Source organism: Sphaeramia orbicularis, chromosome 15 (genome assembly GCF_902148855.1).
Source record: "Sphaeramia orbicularis chromosome 15, fSphaOr1.1, whole genome shotgun sequence".
Taxonomy (NCBI): Eukaryota; Metazoa; Chordata; class Actinopteri; order Kurtiformes; family Apogonidae; genus Sphaeramia; species Sphaeramia orbicularis.
The window spans coordinates 14,434,175-14,457,813 of NC_043971.1; the positions used below are offsets into that span (position 1 = coordinate 14,434,175).

The 23,639-nt window shown below is 36.0% G+C and overlaps 1 protein-coding gene and 2 long non-coding RNA genes across 4 annotated transcripts in view; 2 read left to right on the top strand and 1 right to left on the bottom strand.

Annotated features, from left to right (window-relative positions):
• The window catches only part of ccdc85a (coiled-coil domain containing 85A), an 82,161-nt gene that overhangs the window by 19,330 nt on the left and 39,192 nt on the right, over positions 1 to 23,639 (top strand). The gene's annotated exons all lie outside the window — the stretch shown is intronic.
• LOC115434418 (uncharacterized) lies at positions 1,031 to 23,413 on the bottom strand. Its single transcript, XR_003937524.1, has 5 exons — positions 23,402 to 23,413; positions 22,532 to 22,538; positions 22,267 to 22,271; positions 16,706 to 16,717; positions 1,031 to 1,305 (listed from the first exon to the last, which is right to left on the bottom strand). It is a non-coding gene; the product is annotated as an uncharacterized LOC115434418 (long non-coding RNA).
• LOC115434419 (uncharacterized) lies at positions 2,250 to 18,309 on the top strand. The gene is made up of 3 exons (XR_003937525.1): positions 2,250 to 2,260; positions 2,313 to 2,315; positions 18,159 to 18,309. It is a non-coding gene; the product is annotated as an uncharacterized LOC115434419 (long non-coding RNA).

Genomic DNA, 23,639 nt, shown 5'->3' on the forward strand with positions numbered 1-23,639 from the left:
TTTCTGGTGATATGTTTACCTGGTTTTCTAAACAAGGTGCAATTGACATCCTACCACAATTTTGGGAATTCATTTGGGAATTTTTGGTTGTTCTGATAGGACAAGGACCTTTCCATCCCATCAGAAACAGGTTCTCAAATGCTTGTACGGTTACACCTAAAGCCCAACACCTCCATTCTTCAGGAGGTGGATTAATGAGATGCTTTCTATTGCTAAAATGCAACAGGTTTGTAAATCAAATGTAACAGTAATAGTATACTTAACTCATACAACCATTTGTCCTTTCATATTACCCACAAAACCATTTCCAAAAATCATGGAAGACATTTTTGAAACTGTTTAGTTGCATTTCAAGAGTTTCGTTGCTATGTGATACTTATTTGTTTTTCTTTTATTCATGAACCATTTGGTTGGTATTCTATCAGTCCTGCAACCTTTGAATTTTGTGTCGTCAACCTGACAGTGAATGTGTTTTAACCGAAGCGCTTCAGTCGTTCTCAAACCATTCAGTGAGCCCTCATGTCTTATCAGCCGGCTTTCCATTATAGTTTTCCGCAAAATAAAAGGGATATTTGTACAATTTTGACAAAGTAGGTGTTTCCATTGAAGAGTGTTTGGCTTCTGATGTGTGATTCTAATAAAGTCCAATCTCGCAACATGTTGTAATTCTCGTAAAATACTGTATAGTTCTCGCAAGATGTTCGTTTAAGGAAGATGGATGCACTGAGTTTCATGCAAAACCTCCTCGGTGTTGGCACTGTAGTGTCGGTTCATCTACTGCTATTACAGTAACTGTTTTAAACAAAAGAAGAAGGGAATGTATAATTGTCCCAAGGCAAAGTCCTTATTTATGGCAGTGGTCATGCAGAATGGATTTCTGGGAGACAACTGTACATCAGGAATTCACCAACGAGTTGTGGATCCAGAATTTCCAAATGACCAGGAAAACTTTTAATGAACTGTTTGATGTAATTGAACCTGTCGTGGCACCAGACTTGTCATGCCCTTGGGAAGAAGTGTCTATTGCCCTAAACAAACTAGAACCACCTGCTCTGAGTGCAGGGTCATAGGGGAGATGTTTGGCCTGAGCAAAACCACCATGCACAGATGTGTGACGATGCACAAAATGTGTTTCCATTACACTTCTATGCTATACTTCTATATCGAAATGTCTCAAAAACCACCTCGTGGGAGCATAAAAACTTTTTATGATCTTTGACAGTTTTTGTGACATTTCGGTGTTTCCATTACCAGTTTCCTATTGCGGAATTTACATTTTGTACATTTCTAAGGGTAATGGAAACCCTCTCATTTGTCACACATCTGTATGTACTGAAGGATGTTTTTAATAAAACTGTAACCACACTGACAATTCCAGCGGTCCACACACTGTGGCACAGGAGTAAGCAGTCTGTTGTATATGGTCAACACTTTTTAGAAGTGCTGTGACTGCTGTGTTTTTGTGCCAAGTGGGAATCATCAGAGTCAGAAGTACTATCATCAGCAAACGAAGGACAAAGCTCCAGCAGCAGATACAGACTGGTGCTTTTGGTGGAGCAATGACAGAACAGCTGTGAGACAGCTGTTAAGAAACACACAACTTCCTAAGAACAAACTGTCATGTAGTCACAAACATGAGATTATTGACTATTTAATAAACTGCAGGCTTTTATTTCTCTATATTTTGATGAGCAGAAATAATCATGTTTAGTCAAAAACAACATTTCCCGTGGCATTTAAAAAAAAGAAAAAAGCCATCCAGTATTTCAGTGGAAAGAAAACATTCATCACTTGACGTGTAAACACCGCCTTCACGTTCAGTTTGTACATTTCACTCAGAAAGTAACACACACACCTGCAGTGACCAAAACCAGACAGTAACACTACACATGAATGATCCAGAACAACAAAATGTTGAAAATAGGTTGATTATACTGTTGATTGTATTGAACTTAATATTTGGAAATGAAGATTGTCCTGGACTGGCAGCACTTTAATTACATGATAGACATCAAGTTAATCCATGCTTATTTTCTAAATAGGCCAGTATTTGAGGATTTGTTTATGTAAATCTCACCTCTCATTGTCTTGAAGGAAAGGTAATAGTTCTGGTTTTCCCTAGGTTTCTGAAGGATTTGGGGGTGTGTTTTTTTGTTTTTTACCCACCGCCTGAAGGGGAGGCAAGGGGTATTGTTTTTGGTTCGGTTTGTTTGTTAACACTTTAGCAGCAAAACTATTGGTTGAATTCATACCAAATTGGGTTTATAGATTGCCAGTGACCCAGAATAGATGTGATTACATTTCGGAAAAAGTAGGTCAAAGTTAGTCAAAGTCTTTTTTTTCCGCATTTACTTATAATGGGCAAAATTTCACATGTCTATAAAAACATCAATTTTGTTTCAATTTACTTCAGACTTGTCACATATATAGAGGCAAGTGACATGCTGACATCAGCACACGCATATACATGATGACATCAGCTGAATTGGTGCCAAAATAAGCTACAATACGTGCGAGGGGTGAGGTCTGTTTGCCTTGCACCACATGTGATGTTTTTGTTTTTACTTGACTAAAGCCCCCAAATTTTTGGACATAAAAAATGAGAAACTCACAAAAGCCAGAAAATCAAGTCGATATTTCAGTAACTGAATAATAGCTGACCCCGTCTTTTACAGAGCTTTTCTCTGTTAAAACAAAACAAACACTTAAACAAACACTGATACTTTTTCTTCACCTTAGGGGATACATTTAGGTCTCATAACAGCAGGATAACCTTTCATATGTAATATTTGTGCACGTGTCATTGAAACCAGTGGGATGAAACGTGTTCATTGTGGGTAGTGGGTGGATTTCTAACTTTCGGCTATGCTAACTTTTCCTCCCTGCTTATAGTTTTTATGCTAAGCTTGGCTAATACAGCTTTTTCACAGCAGACATTTTGACTTTTCATTGCAGGAAAAAAAACATATGTGACCTAGTAACATTAATAGTGATATATGTGCTCTATTTTCTTGTCCCAGAAAGCCAAAATTTTAGGCGAATAATAGTAATCACATCTATTCATTTTCAGCCACAAAGAGTCAGCATATATACTGTGAAAAATGTCTTTTGCTTTTCATCTCCAGCTCCTTACTTGACAAACTAGGCTTACTCTACCTGTGCCTTCAAATTCCACTTTAATATTAGTATTTTAATTTAATCACAGGAGCAGATGAATGCAGAAAATGACTGCGAAGGTTAAAAATGTCTGATTTAGCATGCAGTGTGAGCTCTTTAGCTGGGACATTACACCTGAGGTCGAACATAGCGAATGTCGCTTTCATTGACATTGACTGGAGAAAGTAACACAATAAGAATAGTTTCCAGGTTAAAAATGAAGCTGAAACCTGATGTAACTTGGTTTTGTAGCATTGGATTTTCTTAAACTCACAAATACTGACTTAGATATCAGTATTTTTCTATAAGATGTAACAACCAGAGAAACCAACAGACACTGGACTTAAATATTCAGTGTATGATGAATCAGTGACGGGCAGTTAAAAGACAAACGGTAAAACTAGCAGGTATAGTCCAACCCAGCTCTAAATGAAAACAATGGAGTTTGATGCTGAAATGGCAGAATTTCTTCTTATGAAGGTACATTACAAATTAATTGGTTTTTACCAGGATAAAAAAAACCCAAAAACTTAGATTTAGACGTATTAGATTATTTATCTTGTTTTAAGAGTTAATTTCTTATTTTAACCCTTAAGGATACACGGTCATGGACCAGTGACTGAATCACCTGACATTTTCAACACGTCGTAGCGTCGGAAGTCAGTCACGTAGATCACTGGCGATAACTGCATTTGAAAGTGCAGACTTGAAACACTCTCACACTTTTTATTCGATGTTGATAAAGCAGATACAACCAGAGATATGACAGTTTAAAACCGGAGCAAACAAACGTGAGTAAAAGTATGAAAATGAGGTGGGGGGGTTGTTATATTTCTTGCCACAGTCATTTTTTGTTCTTTTTCAAAATGGAAAAAACTGAATCTGCAGATTCTAATCCACAGACTGCATTAGCGCTACAGGTAAGGGTGAGAATGACCCCACCTGAACCAGATGCAGAACCCGGGAGGACCGGGGGTGGGGGCATGGGGCTGAGAAAACTGGAGAAAACACCTTTGTAAAGATATGCTTTTATGTCAAATATTTGAGTGTAGTTTTAATTCATTACAATTTTAATTTTATGTGCCTAATATTTGGAACCGATTTTCACATTAAAAGTCTTTGAAAAGGTTTGCTAAGCATCTTTGTGCTATATATGCAATAAGTTATATAAAATTTTCAAAATGGATTTTATATTTTTTGTGTGTTTTTTGTCCTTTTGTATTGATATAGTAGGTTAAAGTGAAAAAATAATAGGCAGATGAGATAGATGAAGTTGTGCTGAAAAAAGAGATAACAAACATGGGTATAGTAAACATTTCTTTATATAGTATATAGAGGCAAAATCAAAAGTACTGAAAAACGGCCAAAGTAGGCTCAGACCTCTAAGGGTTAAGTGTACATTTGTAGACATGCTTATTTCTAGATTTACCAACCTTAATTCAAGAAATCTTGTCAAATGAAATTAACTTGTTGCATGGACAGATATTTGACTTGTTTTGAGTACCTTTTTCTTTAGATTTAATGTCGTTATCTTATTTTTAGACACCCCTTTTTTGCAATGTATTAAAATTATTATGGGATGTTATCTATGCTGAGGTGCTGTTTGTTGATCCTCGGTTCAGACAAAACGGTGACAGTTCTGACCTTGTTTGTTTGATACAAGATTCCTTTTATTCCTTTTTCCATTGTATACACAGAGCATACACAATGAAACTTGGATGTGCTCATAAAAGGGAAATATACAATGTAAAAAAAATTAAATAGTAAAAGGCCATAAAAACAGTGGAAAAAAACCACACACAAACTCTGCCCCTCTCCCATTCTGTCAAGTCACACATTCACACATTCATACATATTTAAAGTGCAGAGGACAGTGAGAGGTAAATGCAGTCGTTATTGTACATTTTTAGATTTTCATTATTGCAAATTGTTGATTATTGTTGCATATTGATGTTTTCCATTATTGCAGATTATTGGTTATTACAGATGGCTGATTGTGACATTGATTATTGTTGATTATGATTATTGCACTTTGTTGATTATTGCATGTGTTTAGTTATTGCAGAGTTTTATGTAGTGATTGCTCTGGAACAGAAGCTGTTTGCCAGTCTTATCATCCGTGGTTTGATGGTCCTGCAATTTCCAAACTGATCTTTAGTTCAGCTATTGAAAACACAAACCGTACAGAAAACAGAGGTGATTTGTGGCTTTACTGTGGCTGTTTTCTGTCTAAAAACAGAGCTAAGCTAACGAGCTATAATGTAAACTATAAGCTGACGCAACACACAAAGATTATATGACACAGCATAATTTTGAATGATTGTCAAAATATTTGTTTCTGAGTTTTAGTTTGAAGAAGAAAACTTGATGATACCATAATACAGATGTGTGGAAATAATGAGTTTTGATACAACATGTAGATACATAGCGTTGATTTGTTGGTGGTTTTTGTAGTCTTAAATGTGTTCTGGTACGTGACTTCTCCCTGCTGGTGAAAGCTTGGAATATTAATACTGCATGGAACCCACTTAATCCTATAATGCCAAAAGTATCATATTTGATGCATGAGTTTTGAAGCCCTCTACATGATCAATGTGATATTTTTTTCTTGAAAAACCTGATGTATACAATTAGATACATGCAACACACAGATAATCCACCAGGGGGAGGAATTCATTCACCAGAGGCCTTTCCAGTGACACTACAAGATTGTCATTAATGAGGAAGGAGGCAGAACTTTGCCAATTTTGAAAAGGAATTATCAATTTGTTAGACATGTTTGTGTTATATTAGGTTTTTGTTTGTTCAAAAATAATAATATATTTGAACAGTGAAACCCGATGTATCAAATATGATACAAAATTGAAAATCATACATGGAAATTGATATTTAAAAACATTTTTTTGGTTGTTCAGAAGGACCAATAAAGGCTCCAGTTTCAAAGAACTGGAAATTTATGTCAATGATTCAATGGTTCAGGCTTTACAGGGTTAAATGCGTGAAAGTGGTGAAAAAGGGTTTCTTAAATAAAGTGGAGTTATTTCGTTTACTATTATGAAGGAGTACGGAAATCAAAATATTTAATAACCTGGAATCATAGTATTTGTAATTTTTTTCTTGAAAAAATTACTCAAACCAATTATTAACTATTAATATACATCAAAATAGTCAACAACTAATCAAGTAATCAAATAATCATGACATATTTGCTGCAAACACTTAATGCAGTCAGTGCAATTGGATTTCTGCATAATTAACATTGAATCCAATGTCCATGTTAATAAATTAAATCTAAGCTTATCTTTAAAACAAACTTACCAATTCTGTTCTGTATATTGCTGTGATGCAGGGTTTCCTGAAAAACAATAACCAAGAACTGAATCCAGACATTCCTTAATGTAACTCAACCCCCCCCACCCCGTAACCGTCTGTCCCTAGTTTGCAACAAAACTTTACGAACCCATTGCAAGATTTTTTTATCAGTTCTGACAAAGCTTCTCCAGAGAGGACATAAAACTGTTTTCACAAGCTGAGAACTTGCCAAAACACAAACCGGTTCCCTGGTTAAAAGGCTTAGCTACACTTTTAACACTTTCCACATCTTATTTTACAGCGTCCCAGTCTGAGAAACACGCCTGTATTTCCTTTTCTCCTCTTTGTGGAGAAGCTGGAGTTGCTTCCATGCCTGAGCATATATCTGCTGAATCAGATGAGAAGAATGATTTTGCAGAACTCATTAGGCTCTGTACATAGTGGGTATAAGTGGCTGTGGATTTGGGATAAAGTCTTTGTTCTCAGATGAGAGGAAACAGACGACGCACCACGCTTTATTAGAGACCCGGCATCTGTCTCGACTGAAGCGTGTGCAGCTGAGATAATGACATACACTATCAGCAACACACATAGAAAAGACTGGGAAACTACTTTGAAGGCTACCAATTACTTCACACTGGAAGATAATTGAACAATAGTATGTGTATTAATGCCACTTTATTACCAGCATTTAGGAAAGAAAACTGTAAAACCACAGACAGATGAGTAGTTCAGAAAAATGAGCAAAACAATAATTATATGTCGTTGATAATTTTTTTCTGCAATTTCATTGTACAACTGGTGTAATGACAATAAAGCCTATTCTATTCTATTCTATTCTGACAGTGGGACTTGATAGTGAATCTTATATCTTACTAAACAATTAGCAATCCACAGACACATTGATGATGTGCAGGTTGCCTTATATTTACATCATGAATAATGATTAAAAAAAATTATATTCCTTTGTTTTGATTGCCCAAATTTATCTGTAGTGTCAGCTGTTAACCACGCAGAATGCCAAATAGGTCATATCCATGCATGAACCACTCTGTACATACCAGCGAATTACTGCAAACTATAGTTGAAGTTATACTAAACACTGAAACATGTCAGGATGTAAACAGAATCATATGACTTAACCTCAGTGCTCATGATAATGCACATGGAAATGGACTAATATATAAAAACATGTTTTTTTTATTTTTGTTTTATATTTATTTTATTTGCTGGTAAACAATAACAGCTCACTCTTCCTGCTGGAAAACCTTTTTGAGTCTTTGCACCTTCATGATGATGGAGAGTTAAGTATTGTTTTAGTGTGACACTACGTCTTAAATTTTGCATCACAGGTGTTCAGCCCACCAGTCCTTCAGTCAGATTCTGTCAAATCTCATTCATTTTTGAACAGGTTATCCTGAAGCGTTGTTCTAAACCTCTAGAATACGACTGAAACAATCTACTCATGCATGTAACAGACCAGTTGGACTGGAATGGACGAGGTGACCCGGAAGTCAAACATCATAGTGTCATCCATAATAAAAATACAACAGACAGAGTAAGCTGTACAACTTTGCAATGTTATCCATTGTCTCTCTTGCTATTGACTACTGTTGTGGTCTGTGACGGTTGTAGGTGAACAAGCTGAAAAAGTGCATAATCACCACTTATCGTAGCAGAAGTGACATGATTTCAACAATAAATTGATTACAATTCTGTGTAGGGATGGGAATTGATAAGAATTTAACAATTCCATTGCCAGTTTTGCTTATCGACCTGATTCCTTATTGATTCTCATTGGGTGAGGGAAGAGTACAACGGGGGGAAGGGGGGGTGTCACACCATACAATGTGAAAGTGAAAGTTAAGAGACTTTACTAATTCCTCTATGTCTCCCACTGTTGTGCACCTCATTTTCCTTTTCCCTACCTTCGGAAACTTTTATGTTAGAGGCAGGAAGTTTGCCCCCCCACCCCCACCTAGAACTGGGCCCAGAAGACGCCCTGGTGTTTGCTCTGCCACTAAATTTACAAGCGTCACAAAGTAGCGTATCAAACACATGTCATTCCTGCAGATGAATTGCATACTGCATGGACAAATGTTTTTGCATATTGGAGGGATTTCCCCCTTTGAAGAAACGGAAGCTTTGCACGTGTTCCAAGTGGCCCTGGTGTCATCTTTTAACATGAACTGTAGTCATACTTTGGAGTGTTTCTGCCTCAATGCCATGTTGGCTACGTTCTAAACCAAAACGATGCAGCGTACATGTGACGTCATCACGCATGTGCAACGAAGGCAGGCAAACGATTCCAAGGAATTGAGCAACTGGGAACCTGTTCTCAAAAAGAACCGGTTCTCAATTCCCATCCCTATTCTTAGTCAAGTAGACTGGGACAAAGTAGTTTAACATGTATGTAAATGTACTGACTGAAAATGACCAACTTTTGGAAAGCCTTTTTAAAAATTTCTGTTTTTACGATCTAAAACACTGTGTATGTGTGGTTGGGTCGGCCAAATATAGAGAAATATGTCTGTTTAGTAAAATATCTGCATTAGTGTCAACGGGGCATCGGGCATTAACCCTTTATAGTTCACTCATAGAAATACTGTGAAATTCAAATTTTCAATCTTAGTGTGTTATTGGAGGACCTACAAGACTTTATTACTTTTATGAAATTTTTCAAAATTGTTTATTGTCATGTAGAAAATCAAGGTTAATGAAGTTACTGTATTTGGTTCCTTACTTTCCTTAAGTGGCAAAAAAAAAACTCCTCCCAAAAATCCAAGAAATATATATAAAAAAAAAAAAAAATAGAAGAAAAACATGTAAGGTGAGAAGAACATCACTTTTAGAACATCAGACCAACATCAGTGCTGATCCAGACCCCTGTCCACATCCACATTATCCCTTTGAACATCATTCCTTACATTAGTACCATTACTTCATGGTACCTAACAAAGCAGGTACACTCTCTGTTCATGCAGAGGTGGACCTTACAGACCCTGGAGACCACATTGGACCTGAGATTATTGACTCACTGTCCTCATTGTTTCAGTTTCTGTCACTGTCTTGTAATGTAGGTGGAAATTACCAAGAATAGTCACTTGCTCGATAAAGGGTTAATTCTTTCTCAGCCTATTTGTGACTTTGTAGTGTTTTCAGTCATCCATTGGATGGAGTTTGACTCAGAACCTGGATAAAGTTACACATTAAATTACTATTTCAGTACTTCCCACACTGCCTGTCTAAACACACATGGATCTGTGCACAATCATGTACATTTACACACAACAAGACACTGTTAAACATCAGCACTGACAGACATAAACACACGCTTACAAGTCCAGACTAATACACACACAGCACCACATGTGGGTGTACTCATCAGCAGTATGCAAACACTCACATGTATTCCTCAGGGGATAAAACACAGCTCTAGCGTCCAGGCTGCTCATTAGAAGGTGGCGATGTGATGGGATGCGACTCCTCTGTGTGACTGCTCCTCCTGAGCCAGGGGAGTAGTGACTCCTCTCTGTCTGCTGCTGTTAGAATCACTTTAGGATCATCACTTTCCTCATCAACACTGAGACTCTGAGGACTGAGCAGGCATTTTGATATGAATAGACATGTGTTTTCCTGTAGACTCACTCTGGTGTCTTTTGACAAATTAAATGAGGCGTGGACTTGTTTAGCCATTAGTGTGCAACTTTTTAAAGCAGCTACATTTTTTTTATCACAGCATTAATGTCCTTATGTTACTTCCTGTGAGCTAAGATTGGCTGAAGACCGATTAGAATGCACACACTTAACCTGTAAAGACAGTGCGAATTTTGTGGCAGCTCCCAAATGGATTTTTCTCTCTATTTAACTTTTAAGTAATTTATCACCCTTTATTATAATATTATTATTTATATTTTCCATTTTTTCCAGTGAAAATCAGGTATTTTCCCAAGTTTAATTTACTGATCCTGTCAATGATCAGAAAAGCTCAGCTCGAAGTTGAGGTTATTAAATCCCAAACAGAGAAAAAGTGACATATCAGTGTATTAGGCCGCAAACCGTGTACCCGTGATTTGCACGGTTAATTTTCAAAAAGCACGGCCAAAAAAATGGTACATGGCTTGCTCAAAGCCGTGCTATTTATCAATATATTGTTCTCTTACCTTGTCATGGCCTAATTTTGGCAATATCCATCTATTTTTTGCAAAAATTAAGTGAATCATCAATTAACTCTAGAGCAGGGGTGTCAAACTCATTTTCTTCCAGGGGCCACATTCAGCCCAATTTAATCTGAAGTGGGTAAAATAATAGCATGATAGCCAATAAATAATGACAACTCCAAATTGTTTTAGTGCAAAAAATAACATTCAGTTATGCCAATATTTACATTTACAAACTATCCAAACAAAAAGGATGTGAATAACCTGAAAAATGAAATTTGTTAAGAAATGTAAGTACAATTTTATCAATATTATGCCTCGACTAATCATTTAAAGGCTACATGTGCATTACAGATCAGATCTACGAAGGCACAAAACATTCAGTAACAGGCAAAATATTGTTAAAATTGCACCTCATTTTCTTTAAACATTTCAGGTTCATATTTGTTCAGGTTATTCACATTTTATTGTTAAGGAATAGTTTCGTAATGTAATATTTTCATAATTTAATGTTTTTGCACTAAATCAAAGAGAAAAAATTGGTGTTGTCATTATTTATAGGCTATTATGATATTATTTTTGAGTTTGATGCCCTAACTTGGACTTTGCCAATTCATCTCATGGGCCGGATTGGAAACTTTGGCGGGCCGGTTTTGGCCCCAGGGCTGCATGTTTGACACCTGTGCTCTAGAGGGTCCCTGAACCTCTATGAGGTTCAGCACTGAACAGCGCCAAGACAGCTGTGTTCAATGCAATAGATACAGTCAAAAGCATCCATTCTACAAAAGTGGCTCCGTCTCCCAGGTAGGAGCCGGCTCCTATCATTCACTTGATAGAGCTGGCTCTAAGAGCTGTTATGTCTACACCCAACACATCACTAATCAGAATACAGACTTTAACAAATGGAACTGATGGTTTAATCCTTTTGCCATTATTTTATTGAGCAACAAAAAATTTACCACGTTTTACTTTAATCTTAAAAAAATCTTCAAATTTAGAATTAGATAAAAAAAAACAACTAATGACCTAAAATAAAATGAATTTAAATTAAATACTCAGTATTCATATTCCTGAAGCTACAGGGAGCCGCAGCAGAGGGATGAAAGAGCCACATGCAGCTCCTGAGCCGCAGGTTTCTGACCCCTGTACCAGTGTGTTGGGATGGAGAGTCTCCTCCTCAGTTAAAAGAGTGAACACTGGAGTCTTCATTTATTTTGCTCCATTGAACAGGTTTCTTTAAGTCCATATCTTCAACTCAAAAAACTCACTTTAGCTGAAAATTCACTGATTTAAAAAAATTCACTGAAGGATTCACTGTATTTCTTATGGATTGTTCCACAACTCTAACAGAAGATATGATACTTGAGCTGTAGTTGTGGAGGTCAAATGTACTTTGAAACTGAACATATAACCTAGTGAAAGTGCTTTGAAATGAAATGTTAAAATCTGAGTTTGACTATATGCATTGAAAGCCTTATTAAACCTCCATCTCACAGTCTTAGATAGTGATGGGTTTAAATTTGGCATGTTGTATCTACTTTCCAGTACAGATCTTATCATAAAAAAATAAATAAGAGCGCTATTAAAACTTTCCCACTCAGCTAACCTTCATTTAAATGGCTGCTTGTCAGGGTTATAGCTGTATGTTACAGAATGTTGCATGTAGGCGTTGCACTCACCTCTGAATTTACAGCATCACACGTCGCTAGTTGAGTTTATTTCAATCCATGTACAGCAATACTTGAGCATCTGTAGGCTCTGAAGTATTCACGTTTAGTCCTTATTAACTTGCAGAACTTGTTTAATATGTTGTTGCTGCTGTTGAAGGAATGATGATGAATTAACATATAGTAAGTCCTGTAGCTATGGGTCCACCTACACATGTAATTAGTAGGGTTTACACACAAGGATTACACTGGAGTGGAAATGTTTCTGATTCATTATTAAACTCCAGTGGGACAAATTAGGCCACAGTTGAGGCAGTTAATGGAAACACTGCAGCTCTGTGTACAGGAAAATGTTGAATAGAGTTTACTTTATCTAGATATTGTCAATAATGTGGTAAAGTTTTTCAAAATAATGCAGAGATTCAAGTTTCAGCAACAAAAAATAGGACCAATGGCCCTGTATCTCACCAGCATGTTCTATCAAGGATCAATAACAACAAGAATTTGTGTAATTTTACTGGAGAATAACTGAACTAATTAAATGAAAGTCTATATGACTTCCTATCAGTGCTCAATAGTAACTATATTGATATCTGTAACCATTACCATTTAATTAGATATCAAGATATGGACCAATATAAGTAAAGGCAATTTTTTTAAAAAAATTAAAAAATCCATATTTCTCAAAACTGTGAAAAAACTTTGCAGAAATTGTCCCAAGGAAGCTACTTAAAAATTTGAAATGAATCCGATCAGTAGTTTTAGAGAAGATTGTTGAAATCTACACATTGGTGACCTTCAGTTTGATCCTTCAAGGTCACTCAAGGTCAAAGGTCAGGGGACCAACTGAAAGTCCATATATGGCCTCCTATCAGTGCTCAATAGTAACTATACTTATATATCTAACAATTTCTATTTCATAAGCCATCGAAATATGGACCATTATAAGCAAAGGAAAATTTGTCAGAAATTCAAAAATCTAAATTTCTCAAAATGGTGAACAAACTTTGTAGGAATTGTCCAAAAGAAGGTACTTAAAAATTTTGAAATGAATCCAACCAATAGTTTCAGAGAAGACTGTTGAAATCTAGACATTGGTGACCTTGAGTTTGACCCTTCAAGGTCACTCAAGGTCAAAGGGCATGGACCCAAATGAAAGTCCATATATGACTTCCTATCAGTGCTCAATAGAAACTATATTGATATCTCTAACCATTTCCATATTATAAGCCATTGAAATATGGACCATTATAAGCAAAGGGAAATTTGTCAGAAATTCAGAAATCTAAATTTCTCAAAACTGTGAACAAACTTTGTAGAAATTGTCCAAAAGAAGCTACTTTAAAGAAATGAAAACGAATCCAATCAGTAGTTTTGGAGAAGATTATTGAAATGTAGATATTGGTGACTGTGACTTTGACCCTTCAAGGTCACTCAAGGTCAAAGGTCATGGACCCAAATGAAAGTCAATATATGACTTCTTACCAGTGCTCAATAGAAACTACAGGGTGTCCCATAAGTCTCCATACATAGGAGACATAATACATATGGTTCTAACATGTATTTCTTTATATTTCCTATTTCCTATGTATGGAGACTTATGGGACACCCTGTATATTGATATATGTAACCATTTCCATGTCATAAGTCATTAAAATATGGTCCATTATAAGTATAGGCAAATTTGTACCATTTCAAAAATTCATCAAAAATCCAATTGATGTTTGAAGAAATTGCTAACAACGATGAACATGATGACAGCAAAGCTAATGCCTTCCCAATAGCTCATGGCTCTTTTGATCATGGTGGTTTTACTTCAAAAAAAGCATCATGTCAAGTTTTTAGCCCTAATTCCCTCGACTGCTTGTAGAAATGCTGTTTTTTTCACCGCTGACCTCTGTATGATACTCTGTGTGTTGATCTGTGGGAGTCATGAAGCAGCATTAAGAACTAAACTCTCCCGTCTGACCCTTTAGCATCTCATTCAATTAAATTCTGCATCTGGAACATCTGCATCACAACAAACCCCGTCTCAGCCGCTCCATAAACAAATCCATAACGCCAGCATAAGAGGCAGTTTGGGTGGTTTGTATTCTGTTGTGTTGTTCTGTTTCACCTCCCAGTCTGTCATTCTGTGTCAATGGACAGAACCATCCACTGTTTTCAATTAGCATTTGAGATTTGACATACAACATGCCCCCCTGCTTGTTCAGGTTTGGTGGTTTTTATGCTCTGCAGCCTCTCTCTCTCCCTCATAAGGCTTAAGGGCTCCATGAAACAAGCTCGTGCTGTTCAGATAAGCCCATTTAGCCAGCGCTGCGCTAATTGAATTTGTCTGCTCCAGACTAAAATGACTGTGATTTGTGTGCATGTGTGTGTCTGTGTGTGTCAGTGCATAACTTGAACTTGAGCAGCTTTGGTGTCAAACTGGAATGTAATTTGTGCCCTCCAGAGATCGAGACAGAACGGGGGAAGGAGGGAGCTGCCACGGAGGCTCAGCGTTCGTCCACATCCACGCCCTCATTTTATTTTCCATCCTGTCATTCCTTCTCTTTTTCCATACATCCACTTATCTTCCCTTTTTACTGCATAGCTCTCTTTCCTGTCTCTTTCCCTCACTTTGGCAGTTTTAGAGGCTGTAGTTAATCATCATCAACATAATTCCACTTAATGATTTGTCTTTTCTGTTCTTATAATTGCAGCAGTAAAAAGTCAAAACATAATCTGCACATATATTACATCTGATCATGTAATTTGCTGACTTTGCACTGAACCACCTACAGAAACAAGTGTTCAGAGAACGCGAACCTCCGCCAAGCACCCCGAACGGCGTGCATGTGTGGATCGACTATTTCTTTTTAAATTAAACAGTTTCAAGGTTGTTCCATACAGCAGAAAAAGTTGAAGCTTGGTACCACTCATGTGTATGTCAAATTATATTAAATTCCAATCAATTTTTTTTTAGTTATAATGAAAAATGTGTGGTAAATGGGATTTTCAATGTTAAATTGAAATGTCTACAGAGTCCACATTCCACAGTGGATGTGGACATTTTTATGGCACATACAAGATATTGTTCTAAGCTACTGGTGGATCAAATTGGAGGCTAATCGGAGTCGTTTTAAATTCCTTATGAATTTTCGGAAATTGTTCAATGATGAGAGATAGGAAAATTTGAGATTTTGTGACCTTAGTGTGACCTTGAACTTTAGCCTACTTGGCCCAAAATTTAATGGGTTGGTCCCAGGGCCTAGGCCTATCTGTGGGTACAATTTGGTAAAGATGGTTGTAATAGTTTTCCCGTAAAGTTGCTAACAAACAAACAAACACGCAAACAAACAAACACATAAAGCAAAGTGATCACAATACCTCCAGGCGGACCTAAAGATTTAAGTTTTTGAATTCAAGGTCTTGTGAATAAAAAAAAAAAAAAAAAAAAAAAAAAAAATCACATCAATATCATAAATAACTTAAAAATACTAAAAATGACATATTATAACAATAAGCTACTTATTATTATTATTATTATTATTAACTACTTTGCCACTTGTTTCTACTAGTATTTTCTCATATGCAATTGCAGTTTTTCACTATTGTATTCATAGTTATTGTATTACTTTTTTCTTGTGGTATTTCCTCGGTATATATTCAGTGTTTTGCTATTGGAATCTCAATATCATCAAATGCTATTTCCTGAGCCTCAGCCCAAAGAATCAATAAAAATCAATCTAATCTAATCTAAACTAATCTGATCTAAGTACCTCAAAATGAAGGAGGTGAATGGAGACAATTCTGCAAAATAGTTTTGATAAGGTGTCTATGTAACACTGGTGGGAGATATGGCCAAATTTCTTATCTTGATACAGAATTCCTTGCAGGTCTATCTTGATAATTATTAAAAAAAAAAAAAAAAAAAAAAAAAAAAAAAGACAAACCGTTATTTCTTTGCATTCTTTGCTCATTCTAATTGGAACATGCTTAAAATTCACAACAAATATCCATAATTTTTTGCCTGTTTTGAGGAAGTATAAGTGTAGATTAAATGGAAATTTATTTTTTTTTTCCCTTTACTAAATCCTGAAGACGTGAAGATTTAACTCACATGCTTAATCAGGTGAATTATCATCCATGTACAGCATCTTTCCAGATATTCTGATTTTTAGTGTCATGACATGTCTGGTTGTACAATAGATAATGTAGAGGCCACATTATCACTCAGCATAAACCTAAACTTAACCCTGTGAGAAAATATTATCTGTGACAGTTGGTATCTCTGCTCTACACTGTTACAGCAAGAATCTAAGTGGAAACAGAGTAAGAACAGGTCCATTTCTTTTTCATACAGACCACCGTCTTTATAACTTATTCACTAATCTGATGTCACATTTGTCTGAATATTATTAATATTACCAGCTGCCGTGTCTGCAGACTCTCAGACCAAGTATGGGAAACTGATAATTGATTATTAGCTGGTAAATAATGTTATAATTGACATTTATACTCATGAACTGGGTTGGTTTCTCCATTGCACCTGCAGCTCCTGTGCTTTTAAAGGCAGCTGCTTCAGAGTCTGGCTCGGTTGTGTATTTTGTGCACAGGTTTGCACATACACTTGTGTAATTGTAAAATGTAGCAGGTTTGGTTAGTTTCATCTTCATTAACAGTGTTCTCCAAGTTCATCCCAACAGTAACTTACATTGTTAGGAACATGTCTGCTCTCAAAAGCAAATAGACTACGGCGGGCTGCCATGTTCTATATCATTAATGGGAAACACTGGGCTGACTGTGTGTGTGTGTGTGTGTGTGTGTGTGTGTGTGTGTGTGTGTGTGAGAGAGAGAGAATGGGACACACTGGAATGCATATTAAGGTAGTGCAGTTCCATACAAATGCAAACCAGTTTAACTACAAATTAGTTGTGTTATAAATGTAATGTCAAGTTCATTATACTTTGTTTTGACGCAGTATTTAAATGTTCAGATTAAAATGTATTGTCATTACACATATGCAATTACATAGTAATGAAATGCAATTAGCATCGAATGCAGAATATACAGTTTTAACTAGTGATGTCCCAATCTGGATTTTTTTTTTTGCATCTGATCTGATTTTTTGTGATTGGTTTTGCCGATACCGAAACTTTTTACTGTGAAATTTTGATCTAAATTTAGTGTCATTATTTATGGGTTATTATACTATAATTTTACTTGAGATCACAATTGGGCTGAATGTGGAACCTGAACTAATACAACTATGACACCTTTGACTGTTAATAACTTTAGTCTAATTTTTGCACTTTCCAAATTCATATTGTGGGACAAATTAGAACCTTTGACGGGCTGGTTTTGGCCCGTTGGCCATATGTTTGCCACCCCTGCTATAGCGTGTCTATGGACAGGTCTGGCCAGGGATTATAGGGGTGTGTGTTTAGTGTAGTGTCATATGTACCTCACAACTGCACATGCAAACCATATGACTATACAAACTGAAAGTGAAACTTAAGACGCTTTACTAATTCCTCTGAGTCTCCCGCTGTTTGTTGTGCAGCTCATTCTCCTTCTCCCTACCTTCGGAAACTTTAATTTGAGGGGGCAGGACATTTGTTTAACCCTGTAAAGCCTGAACCATTAAATCATTGAGAGAAAATTCCAGTTCTTTGAAACTTGAGCCTTTATTGGTCCTTTTGAACAACCAAAAAAAAGTTTTTTTTTTTCAAATATCAATTTCCATGTATGAGTTTCAATTTTGTATCATTTGATACGTCAGGTCTCAGTGTTCAAATATTACTATTCTTAAACAAACAAAAACATAATGTAACACAAACATGTCTAATAAACTGGTAATTCCTTTTCAAAATTTTCAAAGTTCTGCCTCTTTCCTCATTAAAGACAATCTTGTAGTGACACTGGAAAGCCCTCTGTTGAACGAATTCCTCCCCCGGTGGATTATCTGTGTATTGCATGTATCTAATTGTATACATCAGGTTTTTCAAGAAAAAAAAATATCACATTGCTCATGTAGAGCTCATGTATCAAATATGATATGTTCGGTGTTATAGGGTTAAGAGACCATTGTCCCCTCTTACCCCCCCCGGGAACTGGGCCTGGATTGGCCCGATCTCGTGACTAAATCTGATCTGATCTTCTAAAAAATACTAGATCAGCAGCCGATGCTGATCTTAAGATCAGCTCAGGACGTCCCTAGTTTTAACAGTAAGTATGTACAGTGGGTATAATATACATGTGGAGGTCATATGGCTGCTATGAACATACATTACTAGGGACAAATATACAGATATAAAGTACATAATAATTTGATAAGATGTTTTAAGATAATGTTAGGTCGTAAAAATATTCATCATGAATGTAAGTGTAAACAGACAGCATGATTAAAGGTCATAGTTTAATAACTGAAGGTACCAGGAGTTAGTCAAGGTCAAGTTTATTTCAATAGCACGTTTACTACAACACAAAGAGCCCAAAGTGATGTACAAGGATAGAGGTAAAAATACAAGGTTTGATACTGTCAACTGGTCTATGTATAGGTAAATAACATCACCAGAGAGTCCTGCTATTCAGAAAAGACTCCAGAGTGACTGGTTATTACATTAGGTCCTCTGTGGTCCAAAAATCCAACAAATGGCTCAGAGGGGGATTTGTGACTGTTACATCATCCCTGATTTAGGAAATGAGATAGGCTTCTTTTGTCATGTTTCATCTGCTAATGGAGTGGAACAGCTCTACACTGGCAAATCACGATTACATACCTTTTCTGCCTTTCCAAAGTCACAGAGAAATGAACCGCTGCTCGTCACATTTGCAGAAAGTCACTGAATATATGGGCTTTAATGACCTGGACCCTTTCCTCTGCACATCATCATACACCTTAATGACTTCAGCTCTGAATGTGTGTCGACTGCAGGCGTTTTTGGTGCGCTATTGTTTGTTTACAAGGGTCAGGTGTGAGGTTTACTACAACAGATGGCCTGCATGTATGTTTGTGTGCATTTTAATAGTCTTTGTATTTGTGTGTTACATGAATGCCCTCGGTGCAAGTGAAAACACAGCAGTTTTTTTTTTAGGGCTCAGCTGGCCCGAGCTCACATTACTGTGCATAGGCAGAAAGTGTGTTCATGGTCCAGCTCAAAGCACACACACACACACACACACACACACACACACACACATATAAAGACAGAAGCAGCCGTCTAGTTAGTGGCAGAAGAGAAGATAATATGCTACAGTTCTGCTATTAATAAACATAAGCCTCATACGTCTGGATACCTGCAGTTTCTGAGACGTCACAGAAATAAACATTTAGAGATGTTCTGACCTTTTCAACTATCTAAGAAGACTTATTTGCTTTATTTTGTACAGTATTTAAAATGTCACATTTAGCATTTTCATCTCTGTCACTCCTATATTAAATTTTAAAGACCTAGAACTATTTTTGTGGCGACTTTTAATCTTTACCAAGTGGTTTATCACCATTTATTAAACACATCTTCTGCATTTTGCATTTTTTTCAGGGTATTTTTAGTTTAGTTTATTTCAAATATGCAACAAAACATAAGTAATCCTATTTAGACCTTAGAAACTGATCGATTTGATTTGACTGATTTAGTGATTTATTCTGAACATGAAATGAAATTTAACAATAACTATGAACAAACAAAACATAAATAAAAATACAAAAATCAAACTGATTGTCTAAATGGGTCATATCTGATGAGAAACTACATTTTACCTGAATTATTTACATGTATTGATAAGATTAGAGGTTCAAAAGTTAATAAACATTTTAAATCAGTACATCGTTTTGGTTACTGGTGTTTGTTTGAGTCTGAGGGTTAATTTGGGGAAATTTGATTTATTATACATGGAATCACTAATGAGAAAAGCAGCCTCTGCTGTCAATATATTCTCCTTTATGGATCTAAAAATAGGAAAAGAATACCTTTATTAAAATATTTGTCTGGTAACATGTATTTTAACTGGCTAGTGTTAAATACACAAACTCACTCCTCACTCACTCTCCCTCTATCTTGCTTTTTCTTCAAATCTTTGACTTTTGAGGTTTTCATCTGCTTTTGACGCTGCTGATGGAGACCAGGTTGATTTATTGCGCTCCATCTTGTAAACCCACAATCTTGGTGTAACAGCTGCTGATCACACAAAATTAATTAACACTAGATTCCAACCAATCTGGTGTTAATGAAGTTCCCGCCGTAGCTACTGGTGAGCACCAAACAGAACATCAACTTAATGTTTCTGTGAAATCCTTTATACATTCATTGACACCTGAACAATTATTTTAGATTCAGATGTTCTTTGAACATCTTTCAAACCAAACATTCGACACATTAATTGCTGGAGCGTATTTCGACAAGCATTACAGAACCATGTGTTACAGAAGCAAAACTCTAGAAACAGGAAAGACAATACATGAAAATCTCTGCTAAAGGCACTCAGTTCGTTTTTTTTTATTTTTTTTTTTTAATCTATATAAGGTTTCATTATGGGCCTGTCTACATGCAGATGGAGAAACGCCTGAAACACTAGAATATAAAGTGCGATGGCAACAATGGCAAATTTTTAGACCTATATCCAAATGTTACTGTTTTATTTATATACTTGTTTGACCAAGAGGCATCAAGTTTGATCAAATTTTGATGTTTAAACCCTTCACTTTTTCATATCTTTTACCCAGTCATGCAGGAGTTTACACTAACCTTAACCACTGTCATGTGAGTTACTAACTCAAACAAGAAGTAGTGCGTCCTGTTTCACACAGTCTATCTTTGTTTAGATGAGAAGGTCATCCTTGGCCCAGCAGCTCCTTTCATTCGTGGTGTAAAAGACTTCACTGCTCTGCATTGTGGGTCATTAGCATTACTGTAGCTAGGCTAATGGGTCTCTGTAGGTCTGGTTCTATTGATTCTTAAGAGTCTGTCAGCAGTAAAAGTGTTCACTTTAATCTGTGTAACCTCGTGTTAGGTGTTTAGATGTCATTCTAAAGTTGTGATGTCAGACTTGAAACACATTCGGTATTGGTGGCACATACTGCACACAAGATGATAGTGCTGTGGGTCTAGTCTTAGGTGTGTATGTTGGACATGTCCAGTGTTGTGCAAGTTACTTCCAAACTGTAATACATTAGAAATTACTTGTTACTGTTATTTTTGAATGAATGAATGAATTTATTTTTGGTTTTACATCAATCATTATACTCAGTACATTAATCATAATAAACATAAATACCAAAAAAGGAATAGGCTAGAAGCAAAAGCTTATTTTTTTGCCCATCCTTTTCAACTAATACGCTGCTTACATCAACTTAAATGTGTACAGGATCGAGCATTCACATCATAATAATAAAAAATAAAAAATCAACAACAAAAACATAGCTACCATCTCAATTCAATATTTCTGAATAATTTTAAACTTAAGGTACTTTTTTTTTTTTTTTTTTTTTTTTTTTAACTTCGCCAAAGGATTGGATGACTTAAATGCATCATTAGGTCCATTCCATAATTTCATACCCACAATCCCAGTTCATCTAGACTTCACATTTGTCCTCACACACATGAAAATCTCTGAAATTTGTATTATTCCCTCTTAATTCCAAGAACCATGACTGATATTTGAGACAATACTATTTTTATTCCTCATGTTCCATATACCCATTTAGAAACAATTCTTTATACCTCTTTTTAAATATATTTATGTTTGTGCTTTCCTATTTATTTAAAAGTAATTCCTTACCGTACAATGTTATTGTCTCAGAATTGTAATGCGGAGAGCCTTGGGATGCATAAATTTGCACCCTGAAGTACATGTGGATGGATAGGTCAGTAAGTAAGGAACGCTTGCATTTTTTCCAGTGTTTTACATGTTGAAACAGAGGGCATGGCGCCAAGGACACCGGTCGATAAATCTGCAATTAATAAAGAATTCTAACTAGTCATAGAAACATTAGCTTCCCTTGTCATTTCTGATCACAGGGGTCATGGTAATGCTAACTATCTTCTGTAAAGCAGGGTTTAGGTTAGTTATGAACACATATCCATGTGGCCAGTGTACTGTCTACTGCCATCTTCACCCACTGGCTGAACACCAACAGGAAATAGAACTTTTCTGCTGCATTTTTGATTCTTTAAAGTCTCACCGTCTTGCTGTTATTTACTTATTTATTTTTTCATTTGAGCAGTTAAGCTATGGGCGAAAGTGTGTTATAACACAAGTGCTATTGAACATGTACAGAGTAAAATATTACTGAAAATTGATTAGTAATTCATTACACTACTGCGTCACAGCAAAAAGTAATCCGTTACTGTAATGCATTACTTTTGTAGCTCCCAACACTACATACATTGCAAACAAAAAGTTAAGGATATTTCTTTTTTTTTTTTTTTGTGTCTTTTTATAGTCATTTTTTTCCATTTGTAAATAAAACTGTCTGGTCATTAAAAAAATGTGTTTCAAGTCAATTCACACACAAAAAAAGTAAAAAGCGCTGTGCAAGAATCCCAACTGAAAAAAAATAGCCCAAAAATTATAAATATCCTTAACTTTTTGTTGTGTAGTGTAAGTCCCAGTTTATTTATGGTCAAGTTATGGACATTAGTGAATCTCTTATGCTCATTTTGTTACATTACATTGTTCTATGATGACTTTCGACCATCTTTACTTTATCATGTGTTGTGTTATATAAATATATATGTTGGGTTGTTGAAGTCATGGACACTGCAGCTGAATGTACTGCATCCCTGAGTAACCTTCCACTGCAATCTTAGTGAGTTTTTACAAGACCGACCACCCCCCAAGACCAAACTTTGTAAAGTTAGGCTTCAAATAGTCAATAATATTGATTACTGGCAACTCCTGGAACCCAATAAATGAAATGGCCAGCCCTACAAATTTCCCACAGGTGCAAAGCTTTATGGGAGTGTTTGCACCGGTATTGTAGATATGACCCTATGTGTAGAGCCTGTAATTGACAAACTTATCATCACTTCTGCCAGGATGAAGGACTGGAACCGAGCTTTATACTATATGTAAAAGCCTGTAGGTGTATAAGTGCATTGTTTTTATCCCAGTAAGTAGGACCATTTGTAGGTTAGATGTAAAATGCTTAAAATCTGCCTTGTTTTTGTAGATATATGTGTTTCTGAATTAAATAAAGGCATGTTTAATTTAGTTATTCTACTACATGCAGCCCACGGTTATTATAATAGTTTGGGATTTTTCATTATTGTTAAGTTTTAGTTAGTTTTGACTTTTTTTTCTCTAATTCAGTTAGTTTTAATTCGTTTTTAGAGCAGGTTTGCTAGTTTTTATTAGTTTC